Below are 20175 nucleotides of genomic sequence, written 5' to 3' on the forward strand. Positions count from 1 at the left end.
GGATTTTATTGCCATCAACAAGACAAGAACACAGTCTTCATGTATAGTTTCTGGAAGTTAGAGTGGATTGACTGGCACTAAAGGCCTTTCTACAACCATTAGAAAGAGCACGTGTGCGGGTACTGTTGTATGTCGATTTAGATTCCGAATAAATTTTCCCGATTCATGCCCTTATGTAGATGCAATTCACATTGCCCTTATATAGGCATAGAAAACCAGTCCTTATTTAGGCATAGCCCATGCTACCCAAATACAGGCATGGCTACTTCCATCCGTTCATCTACGTCACAACGATTTCTTGGAAAACCAGACTCTGAAGCAGAAGGGACTTTCCCTAGCCTGGATATTGATTTCTCCAAGAAACTCATTATTATGCATGAACATCTATTCCTTAGGGGTTCATCCATGACGTTCATATGCCAGACTTTTACATCAATACTGGCATTCCTAAACACCTTCAAGGTATAAATATACCTTCACTTGCTATAGCAAAGCACGGTGTGGTTCGGTGCAGTTCGACTACCTACTTGCATGACGCAGCTCGCTACAGCAAGTGCCGAAGGAAGCCAACTCTCCAACTGACACACTGACCAGAAGCTGTCATCCTCCTGCCGAGAATCCAGCTCCAGTGTTTCTGACTCCCCTTGCGGGGTGTTGGGAAATCTAGTCCCGTGAAAGAGATACCAACCTCCCTCATTCTAAAGGTATGGAGCTGATTAGAACCTAGAGAAACTTTTGGCAATTCTTGGCAGAACTAAAACTATATGTAGACAACACCTACTGCTTTCCTGGTACTAGACCTAGGTTAGGTACATTGGGGTAGGCTTATTTTAGAAGCACCAGTTGAGTATTTTAGCCTTATTTATTTATGTATGTATTTTTATATATGTCATACCAACAGACAATGCTATTACAGTATTATTTTATTTTACTGTTTACGCTGTACACATTATACTTCGCATTCTGTCTAACGATTGTAACAGTTCATATCTCTTGCATGAGAAACAAGATTGTTTAATAAACCCAATTTTTTTTATTGAAACGCCTGTCTCTCTATTTCTATGCAACTCTGTAGAAACGAAGCATGCACGGTTAACTGAGTAAAATAGTTATCTATTATTTCCATGACCCTGAAGATATGTTTCGGTTTTAGGGGAAACAAAGCAGTCATGTTTATGCGGTTGTCAGAAACTAATCCCTTCTTGTTTATCTGAGAACGTTTCTAGTGACCTCTGAGTTAGCTGGCACACACACAATTAATTTTAGTATACTCGATAGAGACATACTGACCTCAGTCCTATGTCAAATCTATAGTGTATATTATTCCAATGCGCAGAGCCTATTGGGAATATAGGAACTACACTACAGTACTTTCAGACAACACAACAATGATGTTTACATTGCGAAGAAGGAATGAGTTTTTTGAGAGTCCTGTGAAAACAAGCAACGAGCAAGTGGTGTTGGGCCTGAGGCAGAGAAACTGATCTATCAGCAGCTCATCTAGCTGAGATTCAGCGCAAGTTGGGAGCCTCAAGCCATGAGTAGGGGCAAATCTAGGATACATTGGATCTACTCCTTCAGTTTGAGGTACGCCAGAAATATCACTGGTTCTGGTTGATGGTTTTACAATAGAGGACTAAATGGTTAGCTCTGTCCAGATACACTTCATCCTTAATATGGTGTAGGGTCTTTTAGAGCTATTTGTTTTAGTAGGTAGGCAGTTTTCTCTAAATAGTGTCCTGATAAAATACCTCACTCGCTACAAAAAAGTAATTTTAAGTAGCAGAAAGGGGTCTGAATGTAGGTCAGTGCAAGGTTGCTTTGCTGTGCTTTCAGTGTACTTGTATGTAGTCTCCACAAGGTCATGGCATCTGAAATTATGCAATTTTGAGGCCGTGACGTTTTCAGAATCATTATGGATGTGCCATATTTGCTATATAACCTATCATCTGTGGTATAATCTGCTGCATAATCTGCAGATCTCAACAAAACAAAGTGTTTCCAGCGCAGACGGTTCAATGCCGAGCAGTGGAAGGCCCTTGGAAAAGTTTGATTGCTCGTCTTTCTGTTGTTTATGTTTATATTTGTGTTTCAAAGTAGTACTAATGAGGTGAAACATTTGCCCAGATAGTGTCAATGTGTAAAGAGTCCAATATATTGAGGTAATACAAATACAAAATATGCCGTAATATCCCGCATAATTTGCATTTTCTTGCCGCATAATTTAACAAACCCCACCACATGATTTGGTCCTCCCCTGCTGGATGTATGACGTTACAACGCATACTTTTACATCGCATGCCTTTACAACGCGGTATTTACAACGAATACCATTACAACGCATAGTGCTTTGGGGCGCTGGATAGTGAATAGTTTAATTTACTATTCTAACTCCAGTCCCCGTGGACACTAGGGAAGGTGTTGGACAGTAAATTAAATGTATTCCCTATCCTAGAGCGCCCCCCAGCGCAATGCATTGTAATGGTTTGCGTTGTAAAAGTTGCGTCGTAAAGGCACTGCGTGGTAAAAGTTGCGTTGTAAAGGATGTTTCCCTCCCCGGCTGCATACATCTAGTGGCCCTGTTAAGGGTTCTCAATTCACGTTTGGTGTAGTAGCTAGAGTTTTTTTCACGGACCCTCCTTGACATCCTTGTCAGTCCTTAACCTTCACTACAGATTCTCCTTTTAAACTCAAACATGATTTTCCTCAGAAAAGTTTGACTTTGAAGAGGGTTCCTGTGATGGCAGTCACCTGTGCAAGGCTAGTGAAAATTATTCCGGCACTTTTGCCGTTTCTCCCAATTGCCATGTACTAGTAGTACAGAGTCCCATTGCTAGTTGCGTTCTCCTTTAGGCCTAAGGTTGTTTTAAGTTTCATTCGTTGTAATTGATATGTTTGCCAGTGTCTTCCCTCCCCTTCACGTTTCTTAGGATGAAGTAAGGTAGCACGATTTCGACCCCAAAAGCCTTCCCCGGCATTGTATACACAGAATAAGGGAATCAAGAGATGATAACTTTTTTATGAGCTATGAAGAATCAAAACTACGAAAAGTAGTACAGAAAAAATAGTGTCTAGATGGTTCTCCCTGAGCGATTGTGTAGCATTATTGCTGGGTTCCAAGGGCTTTAAAGGTTATTAATCTGTTACCATCCCCTGCTGCCTGAACCCTTTCTTGCCCTCGAAAATATCCTTTCTTCATTCTCTGCCCCTCACATCACTCCCTGTAACGTCTCATCACACCCTCCTTCTCTTCTAGTCGTTCATCCCCTTTCATTTCTGTCCCTTCGTCTACCCTTGTTCACCCACCAGCTCAGTTCCCTGCTCCCTTCCCTCCTTTCTTCCCTTTGTCTCTTTCCTTGACTTCCCTTTCACTCGTCCCTTTCACCTGTTCAGCCGCCCCACTCTTCTCCCTCCCTTCCATACCTCTTCCCTCTTTCTTTTAATTCTCCTTTTCTCGAGTCCTCTTCTCTAGTCCCTTTAATATCCTCCCTTACTACTTCTACCTGTCTCATCTCTTTCCCTTCATCTCTCCCTTTTGGCTGCTCAACCGACTCTCTCTCTCCCTCACACACTCTCTCTCTCTCTCACTCTCTCTCTCTACCTCACGTTCTTTCTCTCCCTCAAACTTTCTCCCTTCCATCCTCCTCTCTGCCCTCTCCCTCCTTTCTCTCCTTGATTCGCCTCTTTCCATCCCTCCTGTTAGTCGTAATCGTTTACGTCTACCCTCTCCTCTTTTACCCTGTCCTCTTCCTTTTCTCCCTCACACTTCTCTCGCCACCTTCCCCTTATATCCCTTCCTGCTAATCCTTCTCTCCATTCTTTGTATGTCTCCTTTCTCCGTTCCTTTTAACCCTTTCCTCGTGCTCTCTCTCTCGTGCAACCTCTCCTCTCTGCTCTTATTCTTTCATTGTTACCTCCCCTTTCCCCTCTATATCTTCTCCTTTCCAACCCTCTCTCTCCCTTCGTCTGTCTCACATCTTCTTCCCTTTAACCAATCTCTTTTTCCCCCCCATCCCGCTCTCTCCTTCCTTCTTTTCTTCCACTCATCTATCCGTCTAACTTGCACAACCCATCCTTTCTTCTCCTCACTCCCATCTCACTCACCCTCCCTAATCTACAGACTCTTTTCCTTTAGATGACCCTTCCCTTTGATCCTCGTCGTCCAAGGCATCCTCCATTTTCTTCTCCCTCGAATCCACTCCCTTATTACTTCTCATTTTCTTCCCCATCCATGTAATCCCTCCCTCCCTTTTTTTGCGCAACCATTTGTCTCTCCCTTAATTCTTCCTCTCCCCTCTCCCCCTTTCTTCGTTCCTTCCCTCCTAGCTCTCTTCCCCCAACCTCCATTTCATCCTACCCTTCTCCGTCTCTCTCCTTCCCTTTTGCACCCTCTTTCTCCATCCTTTCAAACACTCCCTCTTCTCTCTTACCTTACCCTTCAATCCCTTCCTACTAACCCTTCCCTATGTCTCGCTCTTTTCGTGCACCCCTCTTCCACAACCCTCTCTTTTTAGTTCACTCCTCCCATCTTTTCCACGTCCCCTTCTGCTTATCTTTCTCCGTTTCGTCCCTTCTGGAAGAGGTGTGGCGCCGCGGCCAGGGCGACTGACGCTGGAATCTGGGGATCAGGGTTCGATCCCCGGCTCCGGCGGCAGGTTAGCTCAGCACCATGTGACTCTGGGCAATAGCTTGCTTAATCTTCCCGACGGCCCCCAGCGCCTAGAGACCCTAACGGGTGATTGTGCGCTTTACAAATGTGGATTATTATTATTATTATTCTTTCCTCCCGCTCACTCCCTACGCTCCTCCACCCTCTATCTCCCGCTCCGCTTTCGTTCCCTTTTACAGCTCCCTCCCTCCACCCGTGCTGCTCCTTCCTTCACATCATCTCTCAGGCGCAGCTGTGCTCTTGGCTCCTGGCCCCTGGCGGGCCTCCACACCCCTGATAGGTGGCGAGCTGCTGCTGGACTGCTCCATTCCCCAAACTATAGGGGGGCGCGCAAACCTCCCTGTGGTCGGCCGCCCCCCAGGACCCCATAGTTCCGAGGACTGTTACAAGAGGAGCTGAGCCTGGTGCGGGTGTTCAAGCCCCTAATGAGAAGGAGGTGGTATGGTATGGGTATTAATGAATGTAGCTCTTACTAGCCATGTCAAGGCGCTGAAACTATTAGTTATTTCCCCCGCATCTCTCTCAGGCTATATCCTTCTACTGCTCCTGGGTGGATTCAATAAAGCAGTCTGTCTAGTGGTGGTGTGAAAGAGCTTTCAGTGGTCAGGGTCTCACCGCTCTTGGGTGGACTCCATATAGTGATTTACTGGTGGTATAACATAGGTGCGGGCGGAGAACTCCGCTCCGCCCGCGGAGTGTGCAGAGATTTGTCTACTCCGTGTTCTGCGGTGAACGCGGAGTAGGCAAATCTCTGCACACTCTGCAGCAGAGCGGAGTTGGCCAGCTCCCGCTTCCACCCCCCCTATTAACAATTAATTAGACATTAATGAAAACTAAAAGAAACAAGCATTTACAATGCAACGGTTTCGCCTTTGGAAAAGTTAGAGCTATTGGCATTGTAAATGACAAAATTTGTATTTATGTGTTGGTTTTGAAAACAGATGAATAAATGGCATTGTCATTTACATTGCCAATAGCTTAATCTCTCGCAAATGTGAGACCTATTGTACCCTACGGACGAGCTCAGCAGACAGCAATTACTACCACACACACACACCCAGAGCCACACACACACACCCAGAGCCAGCCACACACACCCAGAGCCAGCCACACACACCCAGAGCCAGCCACACCCAGAGCCACACACACCCAGAGCCACACACACACACCCAGAGCCCCACACACACACCCACCCAGAGCCCCCCCCCCCACACACACACACACACACCCAGAGCCACACACACACACACTCAGAGTCACACACACACACACACACACACCCAGAGCCACAGGCACACACACACACCCATAGCCACACACACACACAAACACACCCAGAGCCACACACACACACGCACAGAGCTACACACACACACCCAGAGCCACACACACACACACACACACACACCCAGAGCCACACACACACACACACACCCAGAGCCACACACACACACACACACACACCCAGAGCCACACACACACACACACACCCAGAGTCACACACACACACCCAGAGCCACACACACACACCCAGAGCCACACACACACCCAGAGCCACACACACACACCCAGAGTATAATATAATAAATAATATTTATACTTTGGGGTAGTTTAAGGACAGCGGAGATCAGAATTTTTCATGCATTAGTTTGATTAATTAGGTTAGTGTATTTCCATAGGAATTACTTGGCATATGATGTTACAAACCTTTTTAAAGTTGCATTTTGTGCTAATAATGGTTTGTGGTATAGCGTTTTATTGCACGGATACCAACACAGTCGGCAAAAATCTAAGGAAAAGTCTGTTTTTGAAGTAAAAAGGAGCAACAGTGAAGGGATCTGGCCAGAACGCATGGCATGTCCAGCAGTAAGTGGGGGAGGGTTGGCCGCCAACAAGGCTTTAACTCCAAGCCGGGAAATCGGAAAGGGGAGGGGCGTCCAGTATCGCTAAGCTTTTGGGCAACCCTGTCCACACCATGGCAAATATGCCGGGGTCTTTCATGTACCGCCTGACTGATGGAGGTAACTCGCGCCGAAAGCAAAAAACTCCAAAGACAATATTTTTATATTCACCTCGACAAATAAACGTCATAAGAACTAAGGCCCCAGGCGCTGCCGCTCACGGCGATCGTGCTAAGTGCATCATCGATGCCACATTTTAAAAGGTCGAAACAAGCAATGGCGGGAGCGTGACTAGAGGGGAACTTAGAGGTCCAGTTCGCGCCGGCCCTTCACGGTACACCGATGGTCAGGGGAGAGAGCATTCTGGAGCCAGTTAGATGTTGCACGCGAGGTATATTACCACTCTCTGCCCTCAAACTACATAGACACCACAAAGTGCCTTACTTCCTGCATGCGCCAAGCTTAAAGCAGTACACAACCACCACGCTTAGCAAGAGAATGGCAACACAGGGCTTCACCCACACACACCCAAGTGTTGGTCCTGGAATCCATAACGGAAAAGATGCATTTCTGTCAAACTGTTTTTTCCTAGTTTGTTAAAACAACGGCCTAAGCCACCAGAAATGTCACTAAAGAGGCTCTGCAGAGACTGAGGAGGTGTATGCAGAGACTGAGGAGGTGTCTGCAGAATCTGAGGGCGTGTCTGTGGAGACTAAGGGGGTAGCTGTAGAGACTGAAGAGGTGTATGCAGAGATTGAGGAGGTGTCTGCAGAATCTGAGGGGGTGTCTGTAGAGACTGAAGAGGTGTCTGCAGAGACTCAGGAGGTGTCTGCAGAGACTGAGCAGGTGTCTGCAGAGACCGAGGAGGTGTCTGCAGCGACTGGAGAGGCTGTGCAGAAACTGAGGGGGTGTTTGTAGAGACTGAGGAGGTGTCTGCAGAGACTGAGGAGGTGTCTGCAAAGACTGAGGAGATGTCTGCAGAGATTCAGGAGCTGTCTGCAGAGACTGAGCAGGTGTCTGCAGAGACCGAGGAGGTGTCTGCAGCGACTGGAGGCTGTGCAGAAACTGAGGGGGTGTTTGCAGAAACTGAGGAGGTGTCTGCAGAGACTGGGGAAGTGTCTGCAAAGACTGGGGAGGTGTCTGCAGAGACTGAGGAGGTGTCTGCAGCGACTGGAGAGGCTCTGCAGAAACTGAGGGGGTGTTTGCAAAGACACAGGAGGTGTTTGCAGAGACCGAGGAGGTGTCTGCAGAGACTGAGGAGGCTCTGCAGAGACTGAGGAGGTGTCTGCAGAGTCTGAGGGGGTGTCTGTAGAGACTGAGGAGATGTCTGCAGAGACTGAGGGGGTGTCTGTAGAGACTGAGGAGGCTCTGCAGAGACTGAGGAGGTGTCTGCAGAGTCTGAGGGGGTGTCTGTAGAGACTGAGGAGGTGTCTGCAGAGACTCGGGAGGCGTCTGCAGAGACTGAGGGGTGTCTGCAGAATCTGGGGAGGTGTCTGCAGAGTCTGAGTGCTGTCTGCAGAGTCAGGGGCCGGGGTGCTTGCAGAGACGGACAGCGTCAGCAAGGAGGGTCGTAGCTGTCAGACGCCTGGCTCGCCGTCCCGAGGCCCTGGGGCAGCGGAAGAGGCTCGGGTTAAACTCTGGCTTCGCTGTGATGCTTTTATGAGGTTTTTAAGGGCGAGTTAATGACCTGAAAGCCCCTTCCTGGGGCAGTTATGAGCAGATGCCCTCCGAGTCTTGCTGACTGCAGCGACCGCAGCAGAGAGAGAGGGGCTCTGGCCCACCCCGTGCCCTGACACCCGAGCGACGCGGGGGGAGGCCGGTCCTCGGCCGCCTGCGAGCCGTGGTGCATGGGGAGAAGGGAAAGGGCCGCCTAGGGGGAGGCTGACCCTCAGAGTCGCGGCGATAGAGTTCTGCCGCCGGCCCTGGAAGTCAGTGGCATCCCTATGCCCCCCTGACGACGGAGGTGTGTGTCCCTGTGCCGGGCACGCATGTCGTGGGCACACTCGCCCTGTCTGGGCACCTCCTCTCAGCAAGGAGGCATGGCACGGACAGTGGTAAGACCACCTCTGAAAGGACTGCACAGGTGCCGCCTCCTGACGGCATCCCCACAAGCCCCCGCTATGCTCCCTCGACAGCCCAGAACCCACTGAGATACATAACAACGGTTGGTTCATCAGGAATGCATCGTACTGTCTGCCTCGGGGCGCAGTGCCAATAAAGTTCTCCGGTGAACAGCCCTGAACATCTGCCCAGCGCCCATCGTGTGCCCCAGGCCTCGCGGTGTAATAATGTATGTAGCACTTCCTGCCAGAGGGTCTCTGCCTTAAAGCACTGTAAACAGCACGTGGAAAGAGGCGACTTTTCCATTCAGACCTGGGTTATTTCGGATCAGTCCTGGCACTGAAAGCTCGAGCACAATCTGCAGTGGAGCCCAGCAGTCAGTCCGACGTCACAGGCAGGTAGCTCTAAGGGTGCAAGCCAGACATGAACTTGCTTGGCGCACTCCCTTTGCCATGGCTCACTAAGGCTGCACGCTGGTGCAACAGCGGCAGACTGGACAAACCCTGCTCTCGAAAGTGCCGAGACGGGAAAACGCTAAGTGCAGCACTTAAAAAAAGAAATCAAAGAAACAAATACATGTAGGGTTGTTGTGAGCTCTTTGGATAAAACAGGGGAGAGGAAGAGAGAAGGATCATGGAAAGATGGAAGTGTGTAGGAGCATATAAAGGAGGAGATGGAAGGGAGATGGAAGGGAGATGGAAGGCCGTGAAAAGGAGCCCAAGGCAAGCGGAAGACTGTAGTATTCTATCGGATAGAGAACACGTTCTTCCACCACCAGAAATGGGTATTTCAGTCAGAAATGCAAGTTTTCTTTTCGGAAAGGACCCCCTCCCAAGAAGACAGCCCGCGCAGTGCCGGCTGCTGCTACTGGTGCAGTTAAGACCTCGCCGTCCCAACCAAGGGCAATAAAAGCTGTGTAAATACCACTATACAATAGTCTAATCTCGGAGCGCCTGTGCCTCCCGCCGTGGAAACAGTGCCAGGCGCATCACCGGACTCGGAACGAGCGTCTTTCCCCTCTGTCATACCGGCACTCAGTGATGTGACACTTTATACTAGACACACACCTGCGTGCAGTACATGGAGATGGTGGGTGAGTAACCGGGCATTCCCATGGAGTGAATGTCTCTTCTAAAACAGCCCGTGAAGAGGCCCCTTCCACAGCACTGGCTCCTCAGGTGTGAACGCAGTACAGAGCACCAGGCGCTGCCCTGGCGCTGTCAGTGTGCCAAGCGCCCCGCGTGCCCCCGCTGCGGGGGCAGCACCTGTTAGGAGCGTCGCTGGACAGGGGCGCCAGGGTCCGCCTAGCGCCTGAGTTACCGGCTACCTACCTTGTGGAGCAGTGTGATCCTGGATAGATCACTTTATTGAACTGCGCCAGACGCCCCTTATCGGCCAACAGTGTGACTTTTTAGAAAGAGTCAGCCACACAGTATTAGGGGTTACATAAGAAAAGTGGGCCGTGACATTCCTTTTTGTCTCCATAGGCCCGATAAGTCTGCTCTCTGTTACAGTCACATCTATGTTCTCTTCCTAGAATATTAAACACCTGCGAAGGCTTCCCTTATGCTGTCCTCAACCCACGCATTCCACTTTATAGGGCAGTTCCAAATCTTTGGGGTATCCTTGCCCCAAAGAGGCGGGCAGGGGCGCCCTGCCAGTTTTCGGTATGCTTCACATCACTGAATGGGCAGAGGTGAGATCCGTTGGCTCATCTGTGCGCTGCCGTGTCATGGGAACTCACCTCTGATCCCGGCTTCCCCCATGTGAGCGCGCTGTGATCCTGCGCAAAGCCTTTCTCTCCGTGCGCCGCGGTGAAAAGAGAAGGGGCCGATAAGAGACAGGATGAGCGTCTGCATGAATCCCGGGCTCCAGAGTGGGCGTCTCTGAGTGTATGCACCTCGATTGCACCGAGAGATGCTGCCCTCCCTGACCCGACGGCAGAGTTGATGCACATCTCAGGAAGAAGCAAGAAGTGCGGATAAAGTGCTGCATGAGATGCGGGTACCGCAGAGCTCTCAGTCCCAGCTCTCCTTGGTACTGAGAGCACCGCTACCTGACAAGTACTGGCATAATCCGCCCTTCCTGCCCCACATGAGCATAGGCCCTCGTGACAGACAGAAACAAGCAGTGTACGCAAAGTGCTGCACGCTGCTGGGGCAGCTGTAGGTATAGCGTGGCTCTCCGTAACAGTTGGCACTTAAAAAGCACTTAAATACTGATGACACAGCACTTCCTACTCAATACTCAGGGTACTTCGATCTCTCCTTCTGGGACACTCTTCCCTTCATACCCCCGCGTTAGCACTGATCACAATGACAGGCAGAAACAAGACGTGTCCATAAAGTGCTTCAAACAGCTTAGGCAGCTGCGAGTACCCGTGGCACAGTACCAGCACGTGATGATACCTAGAGAGAGTACTCTAACCGCTCAAGTAGTGAAAGAAGGCGCACTTGTACTCTACGTTAGCACTGATCACACTGACAGGCAGACACTGACCTGTTCCTAAAGTGCTTCAATACAAGTCAGGTCCCGGGCCGGCAGCCAATCACAGCGCGGCCCAGGGAATGACGTCACGGGGGTGTCCCGGGCCGGCAGCCAATCACAGCGCGGCCCGGGGAAGGACGTCAGGGGGTTGTCCCGGGCCGACTGGCGGTGATTTTCACACTGCAACAGATGAGGGGTGGGCTCCCTCGAAATAAATAAATAAAACGGGACTAAGCAAATTAAAAGAAGCGCTCCTCAGCGCGGACCTCGGCGAGAGGGAGGGTGTGGGGGGCGGGACTTAAAAAAAGAGACAGAAACGCCCACGGATCGCATCAAGCCGTGGACCTCGGCGAGAGGGAGGGTGTGGGGGGCGGGACTTAAAAAAAGAGACAGAAACGCCCCCGAATCGCGTCGTGACGGGGGAAAGAGTAATTGACAACCATCTCTTCCAATGGCTACCCTCCATTTATGGAGCTAGCCAATGGAAGAGAAGGCGGGACAAAGCCCCACACTGTAGGATCATAAGATTTCGCCCTGCGCGAGCAGTGCTGCGCAGTGCTACGGCCAGGTGAAACCTAAAAACACCTACCTGTACTGCGGCGTCCCCGCACTGCCCTCCTCCTCGCCGTCTCTTGGAGACCCCTGCAAAAACTGCACATGCGCAGTTTTCAGAAGGATCACCCAGAGACGGCGAGGAAGAGGAGGGCAGCCCAGGAATGCTGCAGTACAGGTAAGTGTTTTTTCTTTTAGTTTTCATTAATGTCTAATTAATTGTTAATAGGGGGGTGGAGGCGGGTGGTGGAGCGGAGTTCCACTGACTTTGTTCCCAACTCCGTGGACCTCCTCTTAGTCCCGCGCCGCCAGCTACGCTGTGGGTTAGTATAACATTGCACTAGATGTTAGGCTCCTTTTGCAACGTGTAAGGCTCAATAAAATGGTTTACTGTTTGCCTAACAACTCTTTAAGCTTTTTTTGTGCCAGGACCTATTCCAACAATATTCTCTTCAGGAGGTACCTTCTCTTGTCATGCTACACAAAACTTGGCTGGCTCCATAAAGAACAAGCATTTACAATGCAACGGTCTCACCTTTGCAAAAGTTAGAGCTATTGGCATTGTAAATGACACATTTTTTATTTATGTGTTGGTTTTGAAAAAAGTTAAATAAATGGCATTGTCATTTACAATGCCAATAGCTTAATCTCTCGCAAATGGGAGACCTATTGCTTTTGCACCCACACACAGAGAGCCACCCACACACAGAGCCACACACACAGAGCCACATTCACACAGAGCCACACACACACACAGAGCCACACACACACAGAGCCACACACAGAGCCACACACACACACACTCAGAGCCACACACACACACACACACAGCCACTTTCTCTCTCCGTCCCTCCCTCCACCATAATGCAGCTTTGTAAACAATGATACGTATTCAGCCGCCTGTTAACCGAAAGAGAGACCCTCGAATGCATTACAAGCATACATCACCTCGAAACGTGTCTTATTGCTTCTACTGAAATAACGCTTTTAAATTCAGCAGCCTAATAAAGAGACAACGAGTCGAGGGATAGCAGGGCACTTGCACTTCGGTGTCATAATGACGTTACACAGGCTTTTCTATTTTACTGACACGACTTGGGCCTTCTCGACTCATTATTGTAATGTGAATAACGACAGTGACGCCCGCTTAATCCAAGTAGTGTGATGTGTACTAAATTTACAGATATTCATTTTCTTTTCTGCCTGCTTTGCCCCTTTTCACAATTGATTCCCATATGGTTTAGCTAACTCGTTTCGACAAAATTCTCCTTCACATACTAAAGGAGATTTAGGAAGTCATTTCTATACACTACCAACCGGCTTTGTTGCCAGAGTACAGTAAGGAAGCCCTTGGGGGACAAACTATCCACAAAGCATTGCTATTTTCTGTAAAACCTAGACACAGGTTTTAATAGCCTTAATAGCTGGCTTTGTAACTTGGAAACCTGAACTGAACTACCAGCTTCACACTTGACCAAACTGTGACGTTCAGGATAAACCACTTTAACTTAAAGTGGATTGTTTTCTTGAACCGAGTAACGGGTTGAAGTGATTCTGATCATAATGCACACTATAGTAACAACAAATATAGATTCGTGGACTAGAATGTTTGCTTGCATCTAACTGTACTACTATTGGCATTTAGGAGGAAGACAATAAAATAAATGCACTTATTGCCTCAATTATGCAAACGCTGTCGTAGATTCCTCTATTAAATCTAAGTTTAAGAATGTCACTCACTGCACCTACGAAGTCTAATGTTATAAATACATGCAAAGTGAAACTGTTAAAAATACATGTCCTCAAATTTTAAAGAAGCGGCTTCTAGAAAGGTGGTCATAAGTTGATACACCACCTGTTGTGCGACTCATAAGATAACTTAATTTGAAGGCCCGATTCCCACTTGTCTTTTTAAGGCCACATCAGGCAACTGGCAGAGCTGTGTAGATACCTTTAGTGCCTTGCCACCTTCAGTGACTTGAGGCCTTTATTTAGGCATGACCCCAGATGTTGTCACTAAGGTGGTGCCCTGCCCACCCTGAGCCTTTGTCCCATGCGATGCCCCCAGCCGTTGATTTTATGCTGGCACCCTCAGCCACACCATACGTCCTCATGATGTCCAGTCTCATCTTCGGGCTGGTACCCACTTGCCATTCCATAACATCTGTCCCTAGGGACAGATGTTATGGAATGTTAGGTCCCTTCCTGTACCCCATTACGGCAGTCCCCTCCGTGATGCCCGATTCTGCTCCCCTGCTGGCACCTCCTCTCTGAGCCTGCCTCCCATGCTCGTGAGCATTCCCCAATGGCCCACATGCCTGCCCTTCTGCCCCAGGGCTGGCACCCCCGTGCCCCTCTGCCCCATCCCTTACCTGGCTGGCTTTATAAAGCTGTTTCTTCGGCCCGGCCACCGACATCCTGCCTTCCCTAAGCCGGGCACACCCAGGGCCGCAGAACAGAGACTGGGGGGTCACAAACAAGAGAGGGGGGAGCCCACACACGACACCAGGGGGGGCATGGACAGACCACGGGAGGGGGGCACGGACAGGACCGACGGACACAGTCCCGGATGGACGGATACACAAGCAACGCTCCGCCCCGCTCCCGCCTCTCAGGAAGTTACATGGCAACCACACACTTCCAGCGGCTGTCAGGAACTGAAGGGTGGGTCCCGGAGTTGGGGACAGGCAGTGAAGTTACGTCATACGCCATATTCGAGCATATGCTTGATGGGGGTCAAAAAGTCTAATCTGATAAAACTCTGCGGCTGTAGGAGCGACATGCCCCAGCCACGTCAGCGCTGCCACTTCCGTGACTGAATAGTAGATCCTGTCGACGAACTTTCTTTCGGTGCCTTTTAAAGGGTTGAAAAGGACTACAACAAGCGCTCGCCATGACACAAGCCTTTTGTGTCTAAGCCCCGTCCCTTTCAGACTGGGCGCCGCGACTTCCTGCTGGGGTAAAAGGTTCCTTATCTTCTTTATGGGGCCATCTGGACCCATAAAGAAGATAAGAAACCTTTTACTTCAGCAGTAAGTCAAGAAACCCAATCTGAAAAGGACGGGGCTTAAAGAGAAAGAAGAACGTCACTAGGACCTCTTCTTCAATGGCTGGCCACCGTTTAGGAGGCCAGCCAATTGAGAAGAGGGGTGGGGCTTAACCTCGCTAGTGATGTTCTCTCTATCTATTAAATCTCGCCAGCGAGACTGCGCAAGCTCAGCCATCGCAGGCTGAAACCTAAAAATGAATGTCAAAGCTACGGGTATTTAAATCAACAACAAAGACTTGAGCAGGTCTTCAAAAAAGTAAAACAGATGACCTTGAAAAACACTCACACTCACTTTTGTATTCTGCCTTATGTGCATGGTCCATTTACATGCTACTGGGACACACTTATAGGACATTCTGAGGGCCATCATGCATAACATGAAAACTCTACACTTTAGATGACACCACAACTAACACCCATCCACATGTGTGGACGATTGGGTCCTGCCAAGGAACCCACTTGGAGAACGCCTTGAGACCTCAACAAGAGGTGCATGCAGAAAGACTATATTGATGCTACAATACCAATTGATGAGTAATGGTATGGATTCATTACTGATGGTGTCTCTGAAAGGCTGCTCGGGCATAGCAGAGTTAATTACGTCAGGGAATACTTCAATTGCCACTCTGTATGCGGTTGAATCAGTCCCAACTTATCATCACTTTCATACATACCAACTTCTTAAAAATCATCCTGTTTCTAAGTACATTTAAAGACCATTCTATTTCGTGCTTTTTCCTCACACCTTTTTATGTGCCTGAAATGCACTATGCCTTTTCTGTAAATAATTATTAGAGAGAGACAGAAAGTCCCATGTGCAATCCTGTTTAAAGCCTCTTCCTTTTTAACCAAATTGACTTGCCCTGTATGCATTAAAATGACCATTCACGAGTTTTCATGAAAATTCCTTAGGGCAGGAGTCTTCAAACTGGGGGTGGGTCCCCTTAGGGGACCCTCAGGTGAATCCCACGGGGCGCCAGGCTCTATCCCAAACATGCATTTGCAAAGCAATAGGTCTCGCAATCACGTACATTTGAGCTGTTGGCATTGTAAATGACAATGCCTTTTATTTATGTTTTGGGATTTGAAACATAAATAAAAAGCATTGTCATTTACAATACTAGTAGATTGTCTCGCAAATGTGAGACCTATTACATTGCAAATTGCAAATGCTTGTTCTAACTTGCTAGCAGTCCAGCCGCACCTGCTGCTGAACGAGACGGGGTGGTGTGCTTCAGATTTCCATGAGACATGTAACGCCTATGCATGCAGCCAGTGTCCATCCATTCTTTTTATCAAGGAGTCCAAGTCACATTGGGGTTCGATTGTCTACTACAGTGAGACGAAGTCTCTAGCACCTTCCCCAAATTTTATGGATGTTCATTTTTATTTTTACATAATCTACGTAGGCGCCATGTTAGAACGGGATAAACAAAAGCAGTAGGGGACATAGGTAGTCCCAATACTCACGATAATATTAGACTCCTTCATATGTAATATAAGGAGAATCCATGCACTTAACCCTCCATCTCCCATTTGTAAGTAAAGTCACAACCAATAGCAGGTGGTACAGGGTCCCACGTTTTGATATTGTCGGGCTGCGCCATCTTCGAACGAGCTGGGAAGACACCACCCCTGCCCCTCACCCCGCCTAAATGCCACCACCCAACGCCTGGAAATGCTGTTGTATCCTGACCCGATACTAGCGCTGTACGTTCAGGATCACACGTGTCTATGGAAGAATATGTAGGCATTTACTGTCAAACGGGAATATAGAGCAGGTGGTCCGTACTCTTAAGTCTCCCGGGGAGAGGGGGTGCGGGTAGCGGCCAGAGCTGCTGATGGGGCAAATGAGGAGCCTGGTTCTAATCTCAGCATTGTCTCAATTCCCTGTGTTTTTGGGCAAAGTATTATCCCCAAGACTCTAAACAATCAATATGCTGTTTTTTTCTTTCTAATGTGCTGTCATGCAATGTATGTGGTGGTTAAGCGTAGAGCTCCTATAACTTCGGGTCGGGTTTTCATTTTGAAAATCAGTTAAAAGATGGCTGGGACGTGTTGTGCGTCCTATACATAGTGCTATATCTTGCTCTCATATACACCAATCCGCCTTACAAATTTCAGAATAGCCTGAGATAGGGTGGAATGCGCCTTACCTCTCCAGAAATGTATCCCCGGGTAAACAGAAGACCGCCGCCTCTCCCTCCATCTAGAGTGCGTCATCACACTGTGAACTGACAAGAATCTAATGCAACTTCAAAAGAAAATAAAAGCACGGAATCGAACCCAGTGGTGTGCACGCACCACAGAGGAGCGGGAATCGGAACTAGTGGTGCGCTCCCACCACAGAGGAGCAGGGGCAAGGGAGCCTGTTGTCTGTGCCGCTCCTGCTGCGCGTAATAGACACCGATGGGAATGGGCGGAGCAGAGGTGGGACATGCACCCTCCTTTGCCAAATTGCGTGCTGAATTTCTTTTAAAAAAACACTCTAAAGCCAATTGCAGCCGGCGAAAGAAAAACCACACGCACAAGCGTGTGGTCAGCTTTCAGAACCCCCTACATGAGGTCTCGCTCTGCGCGGGCAGTGCTGCGCACTTAAACGCTAGACGCGGGACCTAAAAAGTTTTAACCCCTTGCATGCTTATGATGAGCTCAGCTCGTCATGCGGCACAGTGGAGCTGTGCTCAAGACGAGCTGAGCTCGTCATAATGGCCGTGGACGGCCCACGTGGGGCTAATTCCCCGCCTGTGCGGGCGTTCCATGGGAGTGGGCAGAGTCGTGATGAGCTCAGCTCATCATGAGCACAGCTCCAATGTGCAGCATTACGAGCTGGGCTCGTCACGAGCACCGCGGCGCCACGCTCGGTCCCTTCCCACCGCACCACGGGGGAATTCACCCCGCTTGGAAGGGGTTAACCACATGCGCGCGGCGGGATTTCCCGCTGCGCGCTGAAGTTTTTAAAACCCCGCGGTTCATGACGAGCTCAGCTCGTCATGAGCGCAGAAGGGGTTAAGCTAATAACTGCTTTGCTTTCAGCTGAAAAAAATGAGTGCAGTAAGCTGCTCTCTAAATGGCCATCACTAACATCTTTTGTCATTTATATTCTGGGTGGGGGAAAGTATTAAAAGGGAAGGGACTCCAAACCCCCCACCTCCATTTCTGTGAATACATTTACAGTTAGTAAGGCCTGCCTGACCAGAACACTAAGCTTGGCAATCATGCATTTGATTCCGTTTTAAAAGGGTAATAGAACTTAACTGCAATGTTATAATAAGTCTAGACCTATTTAAACATTGCCAACTAAACAGAATAATTGTGAAAAATGTTGGGGGGGGGGGGCGATGATTTTTTTCCCGTCACTGGTGGGGCCAGCATTAAAAAGATTGAAGACCACTGCCTTAGGGGGTACCGTTCTCCCCATAGGTACAAAACGTTTTGCTTTGATTAGTGCTACCCATGCTGATTTAAAAAGCTCAGTCCTACCCAGTGAAAAAGGTTTATTTAGATGCTCTCAATTTTGGCACTGCAATATCTATTAAAGTGAAACATTTGGTACAGGCAATTTCACACAGAATCAATAATGAAATCCCGCAAGTAGTCTTTCACCAGGGCCTCATAAAACCTCCTTATTATCATCCTTATGGGATACAACTGAGTTCAGTGAAGAAAAAAGACATGTTTCCTTGGCTTCTTAGACATACCGATTTTTTCAGAGTCTTAACAGCAGACCACAGAACTTGTTATGGTGGTTTTGCCTGCTTCCCCCATGTAACCTCATGGTCCACTCAGCCTTCTTCATAACCCTCCCATATCGAGAATTCTGGAGCCAGACCTGGTCTTCCTCCACGCCTCCTTCCTCGTGTATTCCTTGCTCCAACGCTGTTTTACTTTGCCACGATCTGTTTGTACACCTCCCCCTCTCTCTCTCTACCTCTGCACTCCACCTCTGTCTGCCCTGATTGCTCTTCCCTCTTCTAGGTCTGGTCTGCTCACTCTTTCCTTTGCCACGTCGCACCAGTCTAATTTGTCTCTTTCTTTAAATCCTTTTTACCCCTTGTTGTCTTCTTTTCTTTACTGTCCTTCGCTTCTGCCCCTCTAAAATGTACACGATTTATTTGTACATTTCTATTATTCCGTTACCAGCATGATGTCTCCCAATGTATTATCTGTCCGGTCCCACGCTCCTTGTTCCGCGTTCCTGTACTTTTTTTCTCCCTTTCTTTCTCTCCCATCTCGGTCCTCGCTCTTTGTTACTTCGCCCTCTAATTTTGATTCTTACCCTCTTCCCCTCCTCTCTCGCCACGTCAGTTTCTCGTGCTTTTGTCCAATCTTTCTACAATTCTCGATTTCTCTCCCTCTCTCTAATTGCCTTCGTTATCTCCCTCTTTATATTCCCTCTATGGTTATTTCACTTTGTTACACGCTGGTCCGTCTTTCTTCTTGCCCCTCTGTTTTTTCTTTTCTTCCTACTTTTTTGCAGTTTTTAATAGAACGAACTCGACCCGAAGGTATCAGAGCGCTTTACATGAGCACAAGTTGCATTACAGACGGACACATTCTTTTTTTTTAGGCACGGTGAGATTAAGTGATTTGCCCAGATTCACAGGATGTTTGAGCCTCCTGCCAGACTTGAACCTGGCTCCCCAGCTTCAAAGTCGGCCGCGCTAGCCACATGTATTCTATCTCCTCCCACGTTCCCTCTCCGCGGACTCTCGTGCCTCAGGGAATTCAGCAACTCCTGCCTGACCTCACACCTGCACCCTGCCCCTCCAACCGCGGGACATGTGTTTGCATTCCTCACGAATATACCTGCTCCGGGGCTCCTCTGTTTCCCTTTTTTTCTACCTGCGCCAGAGCGCCTACATCTCCCTTACTTCATCGTTACTTTTGGTTCTTCCTAGACTCCTAAGTATCTGTCTGTTGTCTCGTCCGTCCCTCTGCCTGCTCTGTTCCCGTATCTCCTTGCCTGCTCCGGCTTCCCTCTTCCTACCTCTCTGCCTGCTCCTGCTTTCTCGCGCGTTATCTATATGCCTGCTCCTGCTCCTCTGAGTCCTGTCTCTCTTCTTACCTCTCTGCCTGCTCCGGCCCGTGCCTCGCTGCTTGTAAGGTCCCACTTCTCTGCTTCTGCTTGTCCGCAGCGGGGCTCCAAAGATTGGGTCCAGATGTGCGCCAGCTGCATGACGGGTCCACCCCCTCACAACCTAGCCAGCCCCCCGCCACAGTCTGTCCTCTTCCCCGACCCGCCTCTGCCATCCCTCCCACCCCCCACTGCTGCTCTGGGGGCATTCCTCGCGGGACCGTGCATCATATAGGGTGAATGCCTGCTGTGTTCGATTCTGTGTCTTGCTATTTTGTAAAATTTCTCTCATGTAACGTAACTGGTTCTATTATACAGCGCTCTAACACATTTGGGTAAAGTCCGTGCTTTATAAAAAAAAGCATAAATAAATAAAGTA

The 20175-nt window shown here is 48.9% G+C and overlaps 1 protein-coding gene across 1 annotated transcript in view; it reads right to left on the reverse strand.

The window, feature by feature from the left end:
• C1QTNF6 (C1q and TNF related 6) overlaps positions 1-19842 on the reverse strand; it is a 92662-nt gene extending 72820 nt beyond the window's left edge. The window contains exon 1 of the mRNA XM_078657813.1: positions 19788-19842. The gene's annotated coding sequence lies outside the window, so the exon portion shown is untranslated. The remainder of the gene's footprint in view (positions 1-19787) is intronic.
• Between the last annotated feature and the right edge of the window lie 333 nt (positions 19843-20175).

This window comes from Lissotriton helveticus, chromosome 1_1 (assembly GCF_964261635.1).
Source record: "Lissotriton helveticus chromosome 1_1, aLisHel1.1, whole genome shotgun sequence".
In the NCBI taxonomy this organism is placed as follows: domain Eukaryota; kingdom Metazoa; phylum Chordata; class Amphibia; order Caudata; family Salamandridae; genus Lissotriton; species Lissotriton helveticus.